Here is a 7,311-nt window from a genome sequence, read left to right on the forward strand (position 1 = left end):
AACAGGCTGTTCCTCATCACAGTGGGTTACCATCTGTAGCTAAAACATCAGATGGCAACAAAATAAGAGAAGGGAGTTGCTATTCTCTCCTTACCCTTTTTTTTCAGCAAGATGGAGTCAATGTCTGAGACTTGACATGAAAGGAAACAGGATGACTGTGTCAGAGTGGAATTGCAATCTAGAAATTCAGGTGGCCAAACCTTCTTCAATCATTGGTCAGCCTTTTTTCAGATTCAAAGACCTCTCAATATTCATGTACATCCACTTTCAACTGGTGGAGCAGGACACCAGTGCTGGCCTGTTTGATGACACAGTACCATAATTTGCAAATTGGCTTCACCCTAGTTAGTACAAAGATAACAACAAAAGTAAGCTTTGAAGAATTGTGTTAGCGCCAGACTTACACAGACTGGACAACTGGGAAGAGCTACATTATCAATGAAACTTAGAGACAAGAGAGACCTTTCTGAGTATTTAATTTATTCCTTTACACTTTTCATATTTTTGAATGTTATCGTTAAACTAGTTTAAATATCTCAGGCCATGTGTACATTTTTTATGCATTTAATATGTTTAATGCAGCTCATTTAGAGTYATCTCTATCATGTCTATACTGTGCTGCAGTGTAAACTAACCTGGAGATAATCCAGCTCTTTCACATTCTTGGGAATGTAGAATCAAGCTAAGATGTTTTCAGGAAGCCTTTTAGGAAAGCCATTCCACAAACGAGCTGATTAGACTATGGGAAATCATGAGTATTGCTCTCAGTTGTACCTTTTGGTCTATCTCAAATATTTTTTTCATACTCTTCACTGAACTAGTAGATGTTTATCAAGTGTAAAAGGAAGAATCATTAGAATTCTGTTATAATGATTAGGATTATACATATATGCAAAATTACAGATGAATGAAATAGAAAAATTAACATTAAGCAGATACTGTATGTAGCATCTAAAAATATCTCACTGCCAAATTGCAATGGAGATGAATAAAGATAGAGCTTTATACAGTATTTAGCTATGGATAAATAATGCAATTAATCATGTGCATGTAAATTTGAAGAAGAGAGAAAGAGAATATTATCGCTTCATATTCTGTAACACTGTCAGCCTTAGGTTAAATATCATTTCAAAGTGTTCCTTGGCTGAGTCTAGTATTCCACTCTTTTGAGGAAAGTCGTTGGATCCCACTTAAAAGACTGATAATCCTGCAAAGAGGAAGACCACATTACCACAAGTGACTAAGAAACCCTCTGACTATCAATTATTAGACAACATTCACCAACATTAGACAATGTTCACTGACAGGCTCTAAAATAAGTTAACATTATCTTCTAGTAATTGCAGGATATGCTGCTGCTTAAATACACACTAAATATGAGAGATCAATTCTCAGTAACAAAAATCTCTTAGGTGCAAACTGCAAATCCTTCACTCACTATAATGAGAAGCTTCATGATCTGTCCCATACAAGCTGATATTATGTCTGAAGCTGCACTATGCAAATAACTGATCTTCCAGGTCACGACAACCAAGAAAAACATTTCATTGGCCACAAAAGATTTTTTTCAATATGAAATATTTAATTTGTGGGTGCTTAGAGGAAAAGCCGATGAAGCAAAGGGCCAAGACCACAAAACTGCAGAAGACCAGCAGTGGCTGTAGCTGCTGCCAATTGCTAAATAAAAGTGATTAGAGCACTCATTTGGGAYGCAGGAGAACCAGCCCCAAATCCCTTTTCTGTCCGAGGGGACATGAACACTCATCACTTACCTCTCATTACAGTACGGCAGTGAGAGGCCTTTAAGGACACCCCAGCAATACAGGAGACAGGACCCTGGAAGATGGTCCTGGTGGGTGCTGCTCCATCTAATATAAATATGGTACCATTCAGTGAGGCCAAGAACAGACCTTGCAGCTGTGTGTCCTACTTACAGGCTTCCAGGATTTGAAAGTGGGGGTAACTCTGCCCCTGAAGTGCTTTGCTTGCAGCTTTCCACAAATCACAAGTCACAGGAAAAATTACAAATTACATGAAAAGCTGTATAATAAACTCTACCTGAGATATCAAAAAACTGTAATTTGGGGGGGGGAGCCTTTTCTTTGCAATTCTCCCAGCCTCTTATGAAGGAAAAGTAAAGTGGCTTCAGTTGTTGTTCCATTCTGTGAAGATGCAGTTGGGCTAACAAAGTGTGACTAATTTGGAGGCCTGTTCAGCCCAGGGAACCTGTGCTGCAGGTTTGCCCTCAGGGAAGCTGCTGCCATTGCCTTCAAGAGCAAACTGTCTGGAGGCTTGCCTGCTCACACAGTCTGTCTGTACTTCCGGGGTCTTTCGCTTCTGTTCTCACAGGAGAGTAGGGATCGACCCACTTGCAACACTGGGAGATTAAGCCTTAAGGGTTAAGACTGTTACATTATTGAAAATACCATCTTTCCAGCTGTGTCGCTCATTACACTAAAATACTCCCATTCTGGAGTTCCAGCGAGTTTTCTGTGATCTTCCTTTGGCAGCTCTGCTCTCCGGTACTCTGCTCCCACCAGATAGCATTGATGTCCACTAATGAAAACAAGCCCTTCTTTTTCCTGACTGTGAGGCAGACTCTGTGTCTTAGCAGAAGCTACTGTGTGAATAAACATGGTGGGCTAGATTCTCCTTGTCATTCATGGCCCTATCACACCCTTCTGTCAATGCCAAAGGGCCCTTGATTTGATTGTGAATGTGCTTTATGTCCACTTTAAGGTCTTGTTGCAGTGCCACGGATGTGTAAAGAAGCCTCAGAATAAATGAAATCAGGCCCTGTAAGGACAGAAATGCTACAATGACATTTCTATGGGAACTTTCCCAAAAGTCATCTCCCACTGAAACTCTACTCTAGACTGATGCTCATTCTGTTGGTCACATGTGGCTCCCAGATCTTTTTAGTTCATCAGCCTCTGAACATATGTGATGGCGTCTCTGTGTGGTGGAAAAAAAAAAAAAAAAAAAAAAAAAGTGGCTCTGCTTCCAGCTCCACAAAGGATATGAGCAAGCTGTGTATGCTTCTGCACTCCATGTCAGTCAGTAAAATTAGATCCTTATAGCCCTCTCTCTTGAAGACTTGTAACTAGTTACACATCAGGCTGTACAGAGCTGTATTTGTGGCATGACAGCAGCAGGAGAATGGGAAGAAGAATGCTGAACTGGTTTCTGGCATTGCCAGGATCTTTCCATTAGCTGGTAATCTCAATGAGAAAGCAGCATTGAACAGACTGCAAGGACTGTGTGCAGGAGTAATAGACACTTCTCAAATTATTACCCTTTTTCATGTAATGCTTTCATTTTATTGTGACTTTCTGATGACCTCATTTTAAGAACAGTGCAATAAAACAGCTTTCATAATTATTTAAAATTACAGATTCATGGCTTTGTTTTTTCTTGCTTGCTTTTGTTTGAGATGAAAGTAAACAGTCCAAGATTATCCTGAAGAAAACCTAGGTATATGAAACCCTTGTTAATTTTGTCAATAGGGAAAAATATGTTGCTTCTCTTCAGACCTTCAAAATAATGTTTCATACTGCTATGAATGGAAAATAATGAACTGATTGATGATTTGGAAAGGAGAGGCCAGTTTTGCACAGCGATGGCCAGTACTGCTGATGGTGCAATACAGTACCTTTGAAATGCGGAACATTATACTCACAAGCCTTTTGCAGTACTGCTGCTATTCCATGCAAATTCTCTTGCTAACTTTATATTAGAAATATTCACAGTGATTTCTGTAATCTCTGTCTATGTATCCCCAGCAAAAGAGAGGGTGACTGAAAATGCAAAGGGACCAAAAAGCAATCTATGAAATTTAAGCTCCTAGGATACCCAAAGATGTATTTGTCACTTTGGACATTTGCTGATTTTTTTCCTTTAAATTACAAAAGTCAAGAGCTTTAAAGAAAAGATAAGAAATTAGGAAAAGGATTCCCAAAAGGGTTAAACTTTTCCCCTACAGCTTCTCTAAGCGGAACTGATATTCTTAGTCTGACTTAAGGATATGAAATAGAAAGGCTGCCAACATCTGTTGTGGTCAGAGACAGATAAAAGAGACTAATTCATAGCTGGAAGAAMCCATGTACAGCATTCTGTGTTGCATTACCCTTTTCACAAAAGCACGCAAAATAGCATTCGATAGTATGGAAGATAGATGCTCACCTAAACTTCTTCTCTGTAGGGACCTAGGAGTTTCACATGTGTATATGCACCCTCCTCACTACACTGCAACACAGAGAGAGAATACAACATGAAATATTTAGCTTCTAGCTGGGGAATTCCACAGTTAAGAATATTTCAGAAACACTGAGTATATAACCACATTGCTATGTAATAGGAATGAATGAAAGAAACAAACAAAAAGAGAGAGATAAGAAAAAGGTGATTTGGGAGCTTAAAACTATTGGGAGCAATACCGAGTTAGCTTGCTGATTGTGAGAAAGTTAGCACAGAATAAATTAATATGTTAATTAATCTTGGAAATGGATTAAATCCAAACTCCATGAAGACACTCAGAATAGGAGTGTCCATATAGAGACTTGAAGAAGAGCTAATGTGATTTACTTTCACACCCCAATTCAGTTGTTACAAAATGCTTCATGTAGACAAGCCTTTAAATTACTGTAATCAGCAATTACTTCCAAGAAGTCAATTGCATTACGTCAGTGAAGAATAAGTAGACAGTGAAAATCAGGTTTACTGAGTAAAAATGGCATAACAATTGCGTTATTCTATATTTACTTTTGCCAGGACTGATCTCGCTATGGGAAGGGAACTTTGTTATCTGAAGTAGATTTCGAATGACAGTCATTTTACTGTAGGAAGGGAATATTTTACAGGCAGGCAGCTTAATTACATTACAAGTGAGACTACAAGTGACACCAAATGTGTAATGTTTAAATGTTCTTCTGCTGTCCTTATTCCAACCAAGCATCCAGGGAAGTCATTAGGAATTCTGCCTGAGAAAGGGCAGCTGACTTCCCTGTTTTGTCGTAAGGCAAGAATTATACCTCATCATTATATGTATGCATCAGCAGAAAGAACACAGGCACAAGAACTAAAACTCCCTGGCAATAGGATCATGGTGTGCTCTGCACTCAAGGGTTCAGGAGAGGCCATACAGACAGGGTCTAGCGGCCCAGCTTCTGAGAGAGCAAAACCTACAGAAGTCTTACCCTAATTTCTTCTTCCAGGAGGTGGTCCAGTCCTTACTCCATTGGATGATTGAGCTTAACAACGACACCTCTTACCCTCTGACATGCCCCTAAAAACATTTGCCTTAGTTTTTGACAAAGATATAGAGTGTCACTGACATATATAGTAACATCAGTAAAAATTCCACCAGTTTAGAGAAATTCTCCTTTAGCTACCTCCATACATTTTAAAAGTCACCTTGGACTTCTTAGTTTTCATACCCTAGAGAGTCTGGCCAAACACTTCTCACTTGATATAACGAAAGAAAAACAGATTAGGAAGTACTAGTTTGATTCTGCACTGGATCAGTAATCAGGGATTCTTTAACATAAACACCACTTTCTTCTCACGTGTGAGAGGCATGTGTATGCTTTTCACAAAACAGGTGTAATCTTAAAAACTGTTTTTGTGAACTCATTCCCTATTGCTTAACTTAAAATTAAATCTGTTTTTCCAACTCAATAGGATGTTTATGCGTTAAATATCCAAAGAATTATTAAAACATATTTATTGAGGTTTTGCTGCTGTTACACACATATATTTTGCACCATTAAAAGCCTCTAAATATGTTTTAAATTATTTGTAAGTATTTATTTTGTCATACTGTTATTTCTTGAAAATATAAATATGTTTTGAATAACTGATATTTACTTTACATGCATGGAAATCAATTATTTAAAACATTTTTGAGGTTTAAACAACTACATCATGATTACCTCTTCCATTATCTCAGGCTACATATATCAAAATCAGGATGCATGTTGCCACTTATTTGAAGGAGATCTTGCTACAGCTAAATGAAGTATCTGATATAGCTCTCAGATCCCCACTGCACATCCCCCAGTTATTAAATAATGTGCCTACAAAGCTAATAGCAGTCTTTGTGTAAATCTGATCCTGTGGAATTTTGTCATCCAGCCTCTATATAGAGCCTGCCAGCCTCTATATCCATATTTCTGTAACTATGCTAGCAGCTCCCTGTAAAGAGACAAGGTTTGGGCAGGAAGTAGGAAGATTTAGTACACCACACAAGTTCTTCATGTTCCACTGTCCAAAATAGACATATCTGGAGCCAATTTACTGAGTGTAATTTATATCAGACCCTTGTTGGAATGACTTGCACTCTTGTGGCTCTTCAGATGTATACCCAATAGGGAGCTGTCACTCTACAGGAGTTTTAATTCAGAGGTCCAAGTACAAAATCCAGTACCTGGAGACACCACGTGGCTTCATAGCTCTCCTTGAGAGAAGCTAAGCCAATAGCTCAACAGCTAGGTTACACACATCCATAGTTTTCTTACGTGTGACAGGTAAAACGTGGATTATTTTCTTCCTTTTAACATTTGACAGTGTTCTTGAATGAATAATTAAGCTCAAAAATTATAATCAGTGTTTCAATATAAGAAGTTTCTGTTTTTTAACTTAACTGTTATTTCAGGACAGGCAAGGTCCTTAGAAATACTCAGCATTGACTATGTTCATTGGAATAAATGCAAAAGGAATAAACAATTGCCTTTTGAATCTATAAGGCTCTAGTAGCATAGATATTTATGAGCATGAAGTTCAAAAGGTACTCTAAAATAATCTTCTTTATATTTCCTGTCCAATGTTATGTATTACATGCATGTAACCTGAATCACAGCTTGTACATGATTAATTAAAGCAAATCTGGAATCTCTTCACTACGAACAGGTCACCTGCACATAATCTGGAACAACACACAGTAATCTATCAAACATAAATAGAATAAATTGTACTCACTGACAGGAGCTGAGTGTTCTTAGTATTTATTCCTTAACACAATACAAGCTACGTCAACGCTGATCCATCCTGCAGCTGAAAATAAGGAAGTGAGAAATCAGTTTTGATTTAAGTGACCAACATGAAGCCAATAGTAATCACTAAGGCCTATCTGCTATATTTGAATAAGCAGTGACTTATAATAAGCAGAATTTAATGCAGACTTTGTTGCAATTACAGTATCTGGAAATCTTCAATTAAAAAGTAGGCTGACACTTTTGTTATTTTTTTCATCAAAATGGAAGAAACAGCTTTTGGACAACATACTGCAAAGTTTTCCAAGTACCAATATACAAA

The 7,311-nt window shown here is 37.9% G+C and overlaps 1 long non-coding RNA gene across 1 annotated transcript in view; it reads right to left on the minus strand.

Annotated features, from left to right (window-relative positions):
• The window catches only part of LOC146601283 (uncharacterized), a 56,318-nt gene extending 49,274 nt beyond the window's left edge, over nucleotides 1-7,044 (minus strand). Inside the window, exons 1-2 of the long non-coding RNA XR_014896415.1 lie at nucleotides 6,976-7,044; nucleotides 4,183-4,245 (exon numbers count right to left, since the gene is read on the minus strand). This is a non-coding gene — a long non-coding RNA (uncharacterized LOC146601283). The remainder of the gene's footprint in view (nucleotides 1-4,182; nucleotides 4,246-6,975) is intronic.
• Between the last annotated feature and the right edge of the window lie 267 nt (nucleotides 7,045-7,311).

The sequence above is a fragment of the Rhea americana genome, unplaced genomic scaffold (genome assembly GCF_003343005.1).
Source record: "Rhea americana isolate MKP2758 unplaced genomic scaffold, rheAme1 scaffold_106, whole genome shotgun sequence".
NCBI classification, from domain to species: domain Eukaryota; kingdom Metazoa; phylum Chordata; class Aves; order Rheiformes; family Rheidae; genus Rhea; species Rhea americana.